This window comes from Microtus oregoni, unplaced genomic scaffold (genome assembly GCF_018167655.1).
Source record: "Microtus oregoni isolate MIOR12 unplaced genomic scaffold, Mior012 000000F_ref0000247, whole genome shotgun sequence".
NCBI lineage: Eukaryota > Metazoa > Chordata > Mammalia > Rodentia > Cricetidae > Microtus > Microtus oregoni.
The window spans coordinates 37,979,420-37,995,039 of NW_024543059.1; the positions used below are offsets into that span (position 1 = coordinate 37,979,420).

Sequence of the window (15,620 nt, forward strand, 5' to 3'; positions counted from 1 at the left end):
CCAGGCCATCAGAAAGACTCTGCCCACACTGTTGTGGGGTTACTCATCTGAAACTCCCTGCTGTCCTGTGGAACTGGTGCCTGTCTGAGGCAGCTCTCAGCTAGAGGTCACTCTATCCCAGTGGATCTCAACCTTCCTAATGGAGCAACCCTTAATACAGTTCCTTATGCTGTTGTCACCCCAACCATAACATTATATTCTTTTCTACTTCATATCTGTAATTTTGCTAATGCTATGAATCTTAATGTAAATATCTATGTATTTACGGCCTGAGGTGACCCCTGTGAAAAGGTCGTTTTAACCCAGGTTCTGAAGCACTGCTCTATCCTAATAACAAGCTGAGAAATCGCATAGCTTTCAACCTTGTCTTTTACATTTTCCATCTCGGGTGATGCTCTGCAAAATGCAAAACACACAAAGAGCTTATATTCACTACTTTTCATGAAGAGCCGCTTAAGAAAGGGAGACTTAACTGTGGCTGAGGGTTCCTGGGGGAGGCATGATGGTGGACATACAGTCATCTGGTCACAGGGCAGCTGCACTCCCAAGTAGAGCACACACTGGAAGTGGAGCAGGGCTGGCCCAGTGATCCACTTCTTTCAATAAGTCCCCAGAGGTTCTGCAGCCTTTCCAAACAGCAACCCCTGCTGGGGAGTAGTTGTTCAAACATGTGACCAGACACTTAAATCACAGCAGGCCCGGAATGAACCAGAAGCATTCCTAAATACAATATAAACTCCTTTCCTTTGGGAAGATATTGCTGAGAATTCAAACATTCGGATTTTCTGCTGGAAAAACCCCTAGTAAAAATACCCATAATATCTTCCTTTTTGATTTACTTTTTTTTTTTTTTATTTTTTAATTTATTTATTTATTAAGGATTTCTGCCTCGTCCCCACAACCGCTTCCCATTTCCCTCCCCCTCCCCCGATCAATTCCCCCTCCCTCATCTGCTCGAAGAGCAATCAGGGTTCCCTGACCTGTGGGAAGCCCAAGGACTGCCCACCTCTATCCAGGTCTCGTAAGGTGAGCATCCAAACTGCCTAGGCTCCCACAAAGCCAGTACGTGCAGTAGGATCAAAAACCCACTGCAATTGTTCTTGAATTCTCAGTATTCCTCATTGTCCGCTATGTTTCTGCCTATTTGGAGACGGAAAGTCTCACCAATACTTAGGCAGTCTGAATTTCTGCCTCTGTGACTTCAGCTTATTACCTTTAATTAAAATGATTGAAACCGCTTTAGCTTTAACACCTTCAAATTTCAATTCAACAAAGCTCAAACCGTTCCTATATAACAGTTAACTTTTCTCCAGTTTATTTAATATTAAGGGACAGGCTTTCAGCATTTGCTCTGACTGTTCTGGAACTCACTATGTAGAGCATGCTGGCCTCAAACTCACAGACATCCACCCCTGTTTGCCTTCTTAGTACTGGGATTAAAGGCATATTCCATCTCAACAGGCCCTATTTTTAATTTCTTGGATTATTTTCAACACAACTTTGTTATGTTTCTAAAAAACATAAATTGGGACGAGAGTAACAAACAAGATCTCTCCAGTGACTATTTCGTTGTGATGGCATCAGCCCTATCTTTGATATTCAACTGTTCTCCAAACAGTTAAATTCAATCTAAACAAAGATAAGGTTTGTTCTAACTTCCACATTCACTCAGGAGCCCATTCATCTCCTTCAGCATCGAAGAAAAGCATACATTCTGTGTAGCTAGATGAGGAGGCACACAGGGACATCACAGGACAGTTGGCTGCAAAGCTGGACTTCTGAGGATGCAGGCGACCATCCCCACTTTCTCACAGGTCATCATCCTCATCCAGGAGGGCAGACATTTGAGCAACCTCTAAATCATAGATGCACTGTGCTGCCAAAGCTGGTCCATAACCAGCTCACATGGGGTGGGGCAAGAGCAGGCATGGCAACAAACTCCAAGTTAGGATCTCCAGTGAGCTTTCTGGCATACCTTAAGAATGACTTTTCAAAGTTGTCCTTACTTTTGGCAGAAATTTCTCAGTGATGAAGGTTCTTCTTTAAGTGGAATATGAATAATTTTGCATTCATTTTCCTCTCTAATAGATACATTGTTGCCACACAACACAATGGGGATGTTTTCACACACACATACCCAATAACTATGCCAATTAGATTTGTTCTCATAAGTAACTCTTGTTACCACAACAAACATTATAATAGAAATCTAAGCTTGAAAACAGTGGCCATCATGCAGGCCTCAAACTTCTCCTGGCCAGCTGTGTCTCACACATCAAACTTGATAGCTCCTCTGTTGATATGGAACACAAGGGTGAACCTCCACACCCAGGGTGACTACATACTTCTTCTCAAAGTTGCCCGTCAAGTGGCAATTATGAATGTTGTCGTTCTGATGCAGCCATCATCCACCAAGATGAGTGAATGGGACCTGTGGTTCTCCCTCTGCCCTGGACTTAGTTTTGACTCCTGGAGATTGAAAGGAAGAAGTGAGGCCTATAAAGGCATCAAGCAGATTGGTTCCAGAGAGCTCATCCACTAGCTTCAGATCTACCTCACAATTCTGCTTTTTTATTTTATTACTTTTCAATTAGCAAATTCATTCATGAAGATCTAGAACATTCCACATCACGTATCCAGGGTGTTCCAAGGGTTTTCAGAATATTCCTGGCTTCAAACATCAACCATATGGTTATGAATGTTTTTAAGAAGAGATCTATAAAAAACAGCAAAAATGATTCAGAAAAGAACTGAAAGTCCAACATACCCTGAGGAAGAAATGCTTTTTCTCAGGAAAGTAAATGTGATTTAATATTTGGAAATCTGTTAATAATTCCATTCTGCTAATAGGTTAAAGGAGGAAAACCACATGACCGTCTCCGTGGATGTTAAATACACATTTTTATAGAACTACACATCATTTCCTAGTTAAAACTGACATGGAATTATGCAAGCTGTACAATGCAACGACACACACACAAAAAAAAAAAAACCAAAAAACTAAGGGTAACACTGAGTTTCATGGCAGAATTACAGAGGCCTAGCCAGCAACAACAACTCAAGGTGGCCTCTGAACCTGAGGCTGGCCAGGATGAGACTGCATTCCTAGCCTAAGCAATAAGATAAGACAAAGAAACACAAGATTCAAATATTTGAGGGAGGGAGATGAACATCATGGTTCTTAGAGGAGGACAAAATTGTTTGGATAAACTATATAGCAAGATTAGATATTAAGAGGTTTCTGCCTTTATGATTTTTTTCTTTTTAACTATTTTATTATGAATCTCTGGGCACAAGGAAATATGCAGACTCCTCGGATATGTTAATCACCACTGCTTGGGTAAGGGTGTAAGTGTTTTTTATTCTAACAAGTTCCAGGGAGAGTCAAGGACAAAGAGAATGGATTTACTTTAGTTTCCATTTTAAAGGCTTTAGTTCTGATTGGTTGTAGTCACTGTTTTGGGCCTGTGGTGAGGTAGCCCCTTGTGGTGGCAGCACATGACAAGCCTTTCACCTGTCCAGATATGAGAGAGGACAGACTGGGCTCTCAGTGTCTCACTCAAAGGTGGCAAGCCTATGAGAAGTCCTCCCTCCAGTCTCCATTTCTTATAGGTCCCCTCTGTTCCCCAAAGCACCATGGGCTGGAGTCCAACCCTTTACCACAGGGGCCTTCTGAGTATATTCTAGATGCACACTACCATAGCAGCCAAGAGGGGGAATTCAGACAAAAGCAAGATCTTTAACACACCTGGAAATAATAACTGATGGGAGATGTCAAGGCCAGTACTGTTGTTCCTCCCAACCAAAACTCAGCATAATGGTGTTCTAAGTGATGCCTCAGGGAAAGTTACAGGGACTGCATTGCTCAACTGGAGAGCAGGCTGATCTAACGTTGGTCCATCTCTCCACTGACTCTCCTGCTTCCTCATCATCATGTGATCTCCATCCCAAGGACTCCTGCTACTGATGGGGCTGATTCTTAAGGGAGCCAAGCAGATGGAGGTCACCCAGTCTTAGGCTTTTACCCTCCAAAACCTGCTGCCAAACCAAACCGCTTCTTATAAATTATTCAGCCTTGGGTATTTTATTCAACAACCTGAAGCAAACTAAGATAGCAAATGTAAGGAAAAGTCATGTCTTTATTATGTAAGCAAAAGAAGAATAAATGAGAGAAATACACTATGTTTCTCTAAGGAAGGCTCAGTGTTGTAAAGGCAATATTTCTCAAATTAGCTCATAAGTGTAAGTTAGTAAACAAAACTTCTATTTTTGGTGAAAACAGTTTATTCTATAACTAATATGAAAAAATAAATAGAAAAAAACTGTCAAAATCTCAGGATTAAAAACATAATATAAGGATAGTTATATTATTAGCACAAACTACAAAACTCTAGAGACAGCCCCCTAAATGTGACCCAGAGGAAAGTAATGCTGTCTCAGAAAACAGAGTAGAGAATGCATAGTAAACACAACAGAAACGAGCCTTTTACACCACCAGCAAGAATAGGAAGTTGACAATTAATGATCTACTTAGAAACAAAAGGGAAGAATGAGAGAGAAATATTAGAGTATTGGGTTGGAGGAGTTCTTTCTTATTGTATAACAAAGCCTCAGACTGACAGACTTGACTAGGTACAAATTCTGAATGTCTGTGGAACAAAAGACAGCTGTGGAGAGTTAGAAGATGAGTGACAGACCCAGAGAAAGTATCACTGACGCCTGTAGCAGACAGTGATTCCTATCTACACAGTAAGGGCTGGGTAGAAACTGAACCAAAGGTACTGGGTTTGTTAAGGAGATGCTTGCTGACATCACAGGAAGACCTCCAACCTCACTGGGAATCTCAGCTGGATGATCACCCAGCAGCTCTTCTCCAGTGATCCAGGAACCTGGATGGATTTTGTGTCATCGTACGTGGTTCCCAAGACTGACATGGGATGCGCAGCAGCCCCATATTGCCATGACAACAGTCTTCATCCTTGACCCAGCTGGAAGGGCTCTCATTTCCAAATATTTGTCAAGCCAAGGGCCCCACAATGATGCATAAAATGTGGTCAAAACAGAAACTCTCACCCTTTGGCCTTTCAGTTATTGCAAAATATTGACCGAGTGTGTGTTGAGGGTGTCAGATACAGGGTCTCCCCTGACATGGAGTGTGTCCAGAGCATGCTGGAAACAAACCCTAAATAATCCATACCTGTATCATTCAATCTGCTCTATGATGGAATATAGGTTGGTGGGCAGGGGATATAGGAAACTTTTTCTAGGTTAAGCATGTGGAAGATGAGATTTTTCTGCATTTTGACCACATTTTATACCTTCTGTGGCTCTTCATCATTCACAAATTTCTTTGGGGATTGGATGCCTTCTCTCTGGCCCAAGAATAAAGCCTATCTCCATGGAAATCGACTTGCTATTGCTTTTCTGCGTCCCCACCTACTGTCCCCTGGCCCTACAGCCCCACTGTGGGAACCACTGGTGACTCCATCAGGACATCTTCTCCAGGCTTTTGAAACCATGGTGTTTTTATTTTGTTGTATTCATTTTTTATGCGCAAAAAGGGCTTCTGTGCCCAGCTCAACTTACATACTAGTCAAGTTTATTGCTTCTCCAGAAAGTTCGAGGTCAAATGTCATTGAAGAGCATTGCCTGACTATCCCTCCTTCTCTCCCTGACCACATTAAATTTCCCTGCCATCCAGTCTTCCTTTCTCTTTCAGGTTGTTTCGTAAGTTCACAGTTTTATTCTCAAAAAAAAAGTAAGAGAGAGAGAGAGAGAGAGAGAGAAAGGAAAGAAGGGAGAGAGAGGGGGGAGGGAGAGGGAGAGAGAGGGGGAGAGAGAGAGGGAGAGGGAGGAAGAGAGAGAGAGAGAGAGAGAGAGAGAGAGAGAGAGAGAGAGAGAAGAGCTAGCAGAGGAGGGTGCTAGGACTGGCTTCAAGAAGTGTAATGAAAATGAAGACAATCAATGCCAAGTCATAGCCTCAGCTCATCCTGTCTAATGAGCCTGTGTCCTCCATCACATGGTTCCCTTCATGAGACTCTTTCTTTCTGCCCCCTTATTTGATGGTCCCTGTTCTCTGGCTGATTCTTAGTGTGTGTGTGTGTGTGTGTGTGTGTGTGTGTGTGTGTGTGTGCGCGCGCTCACGCGCGTGTGTGCATGTGTCCACACGAATCCTAGAAATGGAGCATTGGTTGTTAAAGGTAGATATACAGGCCGTTCAAAGTCATCACACTTGGGTGCTGGGAATTGAACTCATATCTTCTGCAAAAGGAGTCCATGCTCTTAACTGCTGAGGCAGTCCTGGCCATGGCCTTCCATTTCATGGGTTCTGCAGATCAAACTCAGGTCTTCATGCTTGCACAGCAAACGCACTGCAGACTGAGCTGTCTCTCTCAGTCCTTGTGCCCTCGCCCTGGCTTCTTATTCTGCTATTGGATCAGATCCAGAGGGGATGGTTGCTGGAATTTTCTTTGGGCTGACAAGCAGCTCCCAAATAAAGACATAGAGATTTGTTATTTATTTTGAAATCTCAGCCTCCTGTGCTCTCCCATCAACCTCTCTTCCCCTCCAGTGCTCTCCCACCAACCTCCTCTTCCCCAGCTGCTCTCCCAACATTGCCATTTATTTTAGTACTCCTAACTGCCTAATCACCATCACCTCCTCTTCCTCAGACTTGGACTCATGCTTACTACTACCAGGTCTGACCTTGAGTGACTCTTAACTCCATCAGTGTCAAGACTAAATCCGTGATAGCTAAGCAAGCTCCAGCTTAAGCCCTGAAACTTGTAATACCACTGACTCAAAAGTCATAGCCTAAGAGATAGCTCAGTCAGGAAAGTACGAGGGTGAGGTTGATCATCCAAATCCATGTTTAAAAAGTCATGTGTGGTGGTACACATGTTAAAGAAAAAGGCAGACATGTGGTACCTGTAGGCTACCAAGCCAGCCTATTTGGTGAGATTCAAACCAGTAACCTATGGTGTGTGTGTGTGTGTGTGTGTGTGTGTGTGTGTGTGTGTGTGTGTATGAGTGTATTTGTGTGGTATTAGGGGAAGACCAGTTGACCCCAACATCCATGTGTATATGAAAATGTACACATTTACACTGCACTAAAGGGAGCAGAAAGGCTGATGGAGCCACGAGAGTGGGAATTAGGCAGCTTGGGCTAGAGATTCAGTTTTCCCTACATCACCTCTGCACTTTTCTGCCTCTCCTATACTCCCATGGGCTGACCTCCTGTAGGCTACAAAATAGGTTCTCTAATGCAGATTCCCAGTTGGTTTAGGCCAGTGGAAATGGTGGTGAGTTTGAGGGAGGACACAGATCAGGATTCTTAACGTCTTTCAACTACCTCCTATGTTGCACCAGGTAAATGGTGGCTCCCAAAAACATACAGCTTCTTCCTGTAAGTTTCTTCCACAGCCATGACCACAGCTCCAGCTCTACTCTTGAAATTTCTGCCACCAACAAGGGCCTTCTTCAGCATCCAGATCAGTCTTGGTAGTGCCTGAGCGCTGCAGTATTTCTGTTGTTGTAATTAGCTGTGAAAGTCTGGGGCCCCAGATGTCAAAGGGTGCCTCCTAGACTATCCCCCTGCCTGAAGACACTGGCCTGCCTCCAGAAATGGCTATGAAGTGGCGAGGATCATTGCTCAGGTGGTAGGACACTTTTCTATTATACACAAACGCTGGGTTAGATCCCCCCATTGCATGTACCAGGTAATGTCCCAGCACTCAGGAGGTAGAGGTGGGAGCCTTAACCATGCAGTTCAGTGGTTTTCAGACTTCCCAGTGATGTGACAATTGATTTACTTCCTCAGCTGTGCTGCCCCATCCTGAAATATTTTATTGTTACATCATAACTGAAATTTTGCTACTGTAATAAATTGTAGTGTAAATAGATGTAATTTTAAGGGGCTTATGTGTGAACCCAGGTAGAGAACCCCAGAAATAGTAACTTCAAGGTCAATGTGGAATAACATGAGAACCTGTCTGAAACCCAAACCAAATGAAAGATGTTCCCTCCTCTACCCAAAGACAAAGGCATCCCCCTCAGGTACCCTCAGGCCTCTAACACATGATAAATGGGGTGATTTTCTCTAGTGATTTCAGGCTTCATTGCTCTGAGACACAGACACCTCCCGCGCCAGAGGGTGTGTTTAAGACACAGACGCTTCTGCTCCACATAGAACACAGAATACTAGGACAAGTGTCCTCTGTAGGGCTGGCTTAAGAGCATGAAATGGAGGCCAGACTGGTCAAGGCTTTCCATAGGACCTCAATGTTGTTTCTTTCACAGAAACCCTGAAGTGAGCTCAGAGGTTTCATCACATCTAACCTCTGCTTGGGGTCACCAGGGAGTCACTGGGGAACCAGGGGGACATATTCCAGCCTGCCATTTTCCACTGCATGGTGAATGTTCCCCAAGCAATCTAAAGGGAAGAGAACAAAGAACCACAAACCTTAGCTCTCCAGGGACACCAGTCCCAAGACATGGGGGGGGGGCAGATGCCAGACAAGTCTCCATTCAGAATCTTATTATCTGTTACTGTTTCCTTTGCTTTTCCCTGCATACAACACTGAAGGATGAAGCAACTGGGGGTCTCCAAAAGAACAGGTACCATGCCCACAGGATGCCACCTGATCTCTGTCACCATCATTCCTGCCATCAGGAGCTTCACTAAGGCAGCTGTGGCCCAACTGCCAATGGGGAAGGAGTTGACATCCACTGGGCATTGACCCAAGGCTTCCACCTGTACCCGGAAATTTGGGGCTTAAAGCAGTGTGACACCACACTTGATTAAAGAAGCTGGGATTAAGTGTGAAAAGTTAGAAATTGCTTTTTTATTAATAAACAATATATTTTAAACAATAGTGAACATAAACAATGGATAAACTTGGAAAATTATGGTACTAATAACAAGAATAAATAACAACAAAATAGCAAAACCAAAACCAAATGAAACATAAACAAAAACCTAAAACGAAACTCAAACAAAATAAAGGTAATAATATTAGCATTTATCACTAAATATTGATAGAACCTACTACACCTACTACAGGCAAGTCTTGCCTTGGAGTAACGCTAGGAAGATAGTCACAATTTTAATGGCTTTTTCAAGATTCCTGGATCCATTCCACATAGGAGCTTATATATCATGTTATCCCAAGGCGGAGTCCACTTGCTGGTAAATGTAGGCTTCTGAGTAATCTTTGTCTCAGGATTTCTGTATCTCAAGTATATTTTTGATGCATTCTTCTCTTCTCGAGAACTGAGTCAGAAGACACATGGATCAGAATAGGTGTGATCACCTGGAGGTCAGCTGGAAATTCCCTCACCGGTGAGTTCCCAGATACTGGGGGTGTCTTTTGTCTGTATGCCTTGATCCTAATGTGAAGAAGGTGTTTATGGCTTATTTTGGTTTCCTCAGGTCTCTCAAGTGGTATGATCAAAAAAAGAAAAAAAAATAATAATCTAGGCCCAGAAGCAGCCATGCTGGGTCACTGGCTAGGCAAAATCAGAACCAATGACACAAGGGTCACCAAAATTGAAGAAGAATATGTGTCCTTAGAATTTAGAATTCAGTATTGCTGGGGATGGGAGTCAGCACCTAGTTCTTCCTGGAGATCCTTCTGCTGGTGGCTCTCGTCCTGGGCCGTGGCCTGTTCCAGATGAGTCTGCGGAGTTTTAGACCTGGAAAAGAGAAGCAGTTTAAAAAAACAGACCTGCCACGTTAGCTGAAGATGCTTCCTCTATTCACCTCAGCTCTGCTGGACAGTGAATTTAATCTTGTGACTGATGTCATTATTGATACTCACAAGGAATAAGATCCCAGAGTAGATGGGACTAAAACTTTGCTCGGTATTAAACACAAGTCATAATTTCATATAAACACTGTTAGTGTCCATTCTACTAGACAGAAAAGGGTATTCTCCTATAATTCAGGGATATCATTTTGTAAGCAGCAACAGCACATTGATATGATAGTCCAACAGCACGTGAGAAATGCATGAGTTGTACATGAGCTATTCATAATTTTATAGATAGCCTTAAACTGCCTGCAGCGTAGGTCCGTGCACAAGGGCATGAGGCTAGCTCAGTCCTCATGCCCAGAAGGAACCTTGAACATGAACAACATGCAGACAGCATGTCGTGCTAGAGCAGCATTTCCTGAGATGTGTGCTTGAGAACATTGTCCCTGTCAGGCTCTGGGACCAAAAAGGAACGGGTGCTTTCCTTGGGTTAGACCTGGGAATCTGCATCCTGGCTCTGGGAGTAGGTAACAGAACACACCAGAGAAAGTTTTGATCTTCCCTACAGCTGAGTATCTGCCTGGGTTCATCCTGGGAAGTCCTTAACCAATTCTATCCAGAGAGTACTTTACACAGGAAATTGGCAAATGTTACACAGAGCAGTGTTAAAGATGGAAATCTCTGATCTACCTTGTATTTTTTAATAAAAACGCGAATTTTACCATACCCATTGATGCACACCTATAAACCTATTATCTTGGAAGTCTGAGACAGGCATCTCTCTGTGAGTTCAGAGAAAGCCTTGGGAGAACTCAGTTTTCAGAAGGGAGGTATAGAGACTATATTCTACAGACACACTGAGTATCAAACACAATATATACTGGTCAGAATTTCTTGTTGACTGGACCAGCTCAATTCTCTTAGGTCTTATTTTCCCTGCTCTAGCTTGTAGCCTCAGAGATGGAAAGAATTGATATTAATCCCAAGTCCATGGGCCCCACTTGGATCTACCTACTATCCCAGTCTGGGCTCCTACCTCAACTGAGAGACCTGAAAGTGATGCTGTAGCTTTTTGACCAAGTGCTTTTCCTGCATGACCATTTCCCTCTGCTTCTACAGGAACTGAAAGCTTTCTTCCAATCTCTTGAGCTCCTGTTGATGAGAAATTGTGTTCTTTGCTGAGGGTTATAGACAGTCATACATATCTAAGCACAGAGAAAGGATCCCAATAACTTGCTGGTCAGCTAGACAGGTTAACAAAAAAGCATCTGGAGAAGTAAGAAACCCCAGTTTGTGGTACAGAGTGACTGGAACACAATGGTCTGCGCTAGAAAATGAACATGTTTAATGCACCCCAACACCCATATCCTTATACTACACATACACAAACACACACACACACACACACACACACATGCAAACACACTTGTGTGCACTCACACTCATAACCCACAAGGAGTGCATGTTAAAGAAAGAGAAATATAGCGAAAGAGACGTCACAGAAAGACACATCATGGTCAAAGAACAGTTCAGTTTAAAATAACCACACCAGTTCTTTCAGAAAAGTCTCACACTCAGCCATAATTCCTCGGAGACTAAAATTATTGTGGGAAAAATGATTTGCTTAGACAGACTACATTTAGCTGCTTAGTGAAATTCCCCTGGTATAGGCCCAAATCTCCCACCATCCACCACCAGCTTGTCAAAAGCCCCAAGAAGGTCATCCAGTCATCCATACGTTATATCTGCTGGATGGGAGAACTGTCCAGCACCACGCCTAGAAATCAGGGCTGACAAGATGCTACTCAGGATTCTGTCACTGTGAACCAAGAATTCAGAGGAAGCAAAGAGAACATTGGGATGCAGGCAGAAAAGAGAAGCCCACAGGCCACACAAATCCATGAGTATGAGAAGCACCCTTTTGGCACTGGCACAGGGATCTCCACCTTGTAAACTGCTTCCCACCTGTGACATAGCATGAACCCTGCCAATCAAAGAGCCTTAGGACCCAGAACCCACTTACACTAAATTCTGTTTCTAGAAAGCTACAGATCATAAATACATGTACGTGTGTGATATATTATTGAACCATCTTCTTTACTAAATTACAGCTTCAAGGACAGCAGAAAAGAAGACTTGCCCATATTTCAATCCTCCATGAGACAAAAGCTTCCCAGAAGTCCTTGTGCATGGACACTGAAGGGAATGCCTGGATAATATGAGGTTGGTGGCTGGAAGGGAGGATGGATGAGTAAGCTGATGGGTTAAAACCTGGTGGTTGGATGGGTAGAGAGGTAGTCAAAGGGGCAAATGGTGCCAGAGCTTAGCCTGACTTGTTGCCTTCCCTCTACCTGTTTTTGCTGGATTTTGAGGTAACTGATCTCTTCGTCTTGGTCATTATGGATCAATTTCAAATCCTCCAGGTGGGACTTCAGCACGGTCCAATCATTCTGCAGTTTCCTTTCCTCCTGCCTCAGCTCGTCCACCTTCTTCTTTAGCTGAGTCCTTTCCATCAGTAGTCGGCTGTGCAGATCCCTGCAGACAAACTCTGCATAGTAAGGCCATACAGGCCTCCTCCTGCTACCCCTAATTTCCTGGAGCCGGCACCCCAAAAGAACTCATGTTTCCTGAAATACATAGCTAAGAGTCTGATAGATTCATTTCACCTACACTCCGGAACTCAAATGAGAGAACACGTAATGCTAGAAATTATCAAACTCTAATGAAAACCCCAACACCTAAAAGGATCGATGTCCCTTCAGAAGAAGGAGTAGTTCCCCAGCTTGCCTAATTGTCTGTTGTAATGGGGAAACATCAGCATGTAGCAGGCAAATATCCTCAAAGGTAAGACAAGTTACCCAAGGTGAGCATATTCTATCTAAATATTCAACAGCCCCAGACCTGTAAAGAATGGGCCTGAGCTCCAGAAGTTAAAGGCTGCCTGACATTCACCTGAGACTGTAAATACCTCTTCTATCTACAGGCTCCTGAGGCCCTAGGACAATGGTGGCAGGGGACAACAGTATCTTTCACACTTAGCAAAACTGAGTCCAAAAGACAAAAGTTCAAGAGCTGTTTGCTAAGAAGCAAAAAGTCTAGAACCAGAGTTGTGGACACTCCTTCAACAGAAAAAGGAATTCAGAGATGGACATTTTAACAGTTTTGTGAACCATGTCGAGAAGGACACTTACCGATAGAAGCCTGTTTCCTTCCTCAGCTCCTTGAAACTATCGTAGATCTCAGTGTTCTCTTTCTTAAAATTGTTTAGCTCCATCATAATCTGTTTGTGATCCAACATGACCTTCTCATACAAAGCATTTGACTGTTGGTTCTTGTAGGGACTAGAAAACGGGAGAAAAGTACCCATGAACATAGGCTTCAATGATCTTAGGACCTCAAGTCATATCCTGATCTACCCTATGCCAGTGGATGCAAGATTTTCTTTCCTATGTACTGGGAAATCCTGGTAGTTTTATACTTGTTATTCGGTCCCCCAGGAAAGCAGAAGTTCCATGTGAGATGAGGAGTGCCCTGTCTGCATGACCTCACTGAATAGGACTAGAAAGTCAGTCTAGTTCTCTATGCAGCCAGGAGTCTCAGTCACATGTCTCCGTATACCAGACATTGCAATGACATCTTTCCTGTTTCAGAACACTGATTCTGGGTTCTGGTTGACAATCACTGAATAGTTAGAGCACATCATTCTGGTTTGAAGTCTTAAGAGAAGGGGAGTGATATAAACTCCCATAGGGATCCCTAGGTGCCACGAAGGTGAGCATGTAGGACACAAGCAGTCTTGCTTTAAGTGGGGCTCCCAGGGCTCAGCACTGGCTTCTTCTGGACAGTGGGAGAAGGACATCATGAGTAACCACCACAGATCACTGGCTCCCAGAGTTTACGAACTCACAAATGTGTGTGTGAACACATGTTTAATGAGAGAGTGAGAGAGAGAGAAAGAAATGGAGAGCTATAGAAATGCATAGAGTAAGAGCACACACCCATTTGATGCTAAAGATATGCACAGAGCTCTATTGTCTAAGAGTACATTAGACAAAACTAGAGAGAAGCTGTGATGAGCCCCAGCACTTCCATTTAGACTCTGAGATGTCCCAAGTCAAACCAGGCCCCTCCAGCTGCTACCAGAGGCTTTCAGCACACAACCACATGCCGGGAATGTAGAGATGCACCACAAACTAAGAGAAGGTAGTAGTATCTCATGCAAGCGACCTTTGAAAGTGATCACATATATAAATACATGCTAGGAACTACACAGTACTGGCCTAAATCCCTGAGTTGTGTGACTAGGACCACACGCCCTGCTTTTTACTCGGAGAGAGCAGAAAAGAGAGGCCACATATCATTCCCCCTCACATTTCATGTCTGTCTCTCCCCTGAGAAGAATTTAGGAATGAGTTTTGAAAAAGCCTCCTAGAATCCAAGACCGTCAAAGACAGAAGGTGAGGTTGACATTGCCTGCAGCCCCATGAAGTCTGAAACAGTGGATACCTATTGTCCTTGGTGCCTTCAGTGAGGATCATCAGCTGGTCTTTCCGGTCATTTCTTTCCCTGGTCATCAGTTGCAGCTGTGTGGTCAGCCTCTCCTCTTCCTTCTTTATCTGCTTCTTGTTTAGGAGCATTGGATGGGATGCTGGCTCCTTAAGTGATTCTGTGTGTAGGTAGAAAACAGGTAAAATTGCATAGCAAAAAGGCACAGGAGATTGACAGAATCCCAAACAGAAAATTATATCTGGAACCCAGGGACAACCAAAATATATTAGGCCAGGTTGACAGGCCCCCTTTGTGCATTTGAAATCTCCCATCACTCTAGAGATGTGGCTATGTAAGCATCCAGGGTTTTCCTCTGCCCCCTATAATTCTTCAGGAGAGTACAGAGATCACCTCTTCAGGAATATTCACAGAAGAATAGAATGCAGCATGGTCCAGAGCCCTGAAGCCTGCTTTGATTTAGAAGCCAGGAGAAAAATGGCAGAGGGCACAGGTACTCAGGTGTTAGGAAGAGGTCAGGTCCCATTGCTGGTTACTAATGGCCCATGACTGTGGATTGGAAAGTCAAGCAGGGCTCCATCATGGTAAAGAGACTCACCCAGTCACCCATTGACAACCCAGATCATTGAAGCTGACACTCAGTAGACATTCTCTGCCCTGGTCCCATAACTCTGACAGAAGTTTGGTCACCCTGTGATCTAACTGCCATCCTCAACTGCTGATTCAGAAACCTAAGGGGGTCACTGTCAGGGAAAGGAGGTCAGAGGAATTCTGCTGAGCAGACTGCTGAACACTCTGAGGATGAAATGTCTTGGCCAGGAGCACATTTGTCTCCATGGGAACAGTGTTAGACAGCAACTGAACCTAAAGCCAACTACTACGAGTGTAGTGTAGTGATGTCTGACCAAAGAGGGGAAAACATTAGTCCATCACTGCCTCCTGCTGGTCTCTTTCTGTCCCAACATTACACCTCAAACCACAGTAAAGATAAGAACTAAGTGGTGGTTCCAGGACAACAGCCTTTCCCTTCTCAGTTTCTGGCTTAGGAGATGGACAAACTAATATCTGGGAATCCTTGACTTTCAGGATATATGATATTCGGGAATGTCCATTTTCTCCTCTGAAGCTCAGCTACACCTCCCCATTACTGGAAATTACACCTCAAGTGCACCTCCTTAGGTAATCTGACCTTCTTCTGTCCATGACTCACTTGGCCTTTTCCAGAAGTGAATGGCAGCTTCCTTCTGCCTCTCTCTGGTCTCTGGACCTTCTCCATTCTGTCTCCCAAATATGCGATGCCTCAGTCTTGAGAACATGGCTAGTGCTCTACCCTATAGGGACTGAGGAATGTCCTAATGGCAG

The 15,620-nt window shown here is 43.8% G+C and overlaps 1 pseudogene; it reads right to left on the reverse strand.

Moving 5' to 3' along the window:
- Nucleotides 1-1,808: 1,808 nt before the first annotated feature.
- LOC121461396 lies at nucleotides 1,809-14,389 on the reverse strand (annotated as a pseudogene).
- Between the last annotated feature and the right edge of the window lie 1,231 nt (nucleotides 14,390-15,620).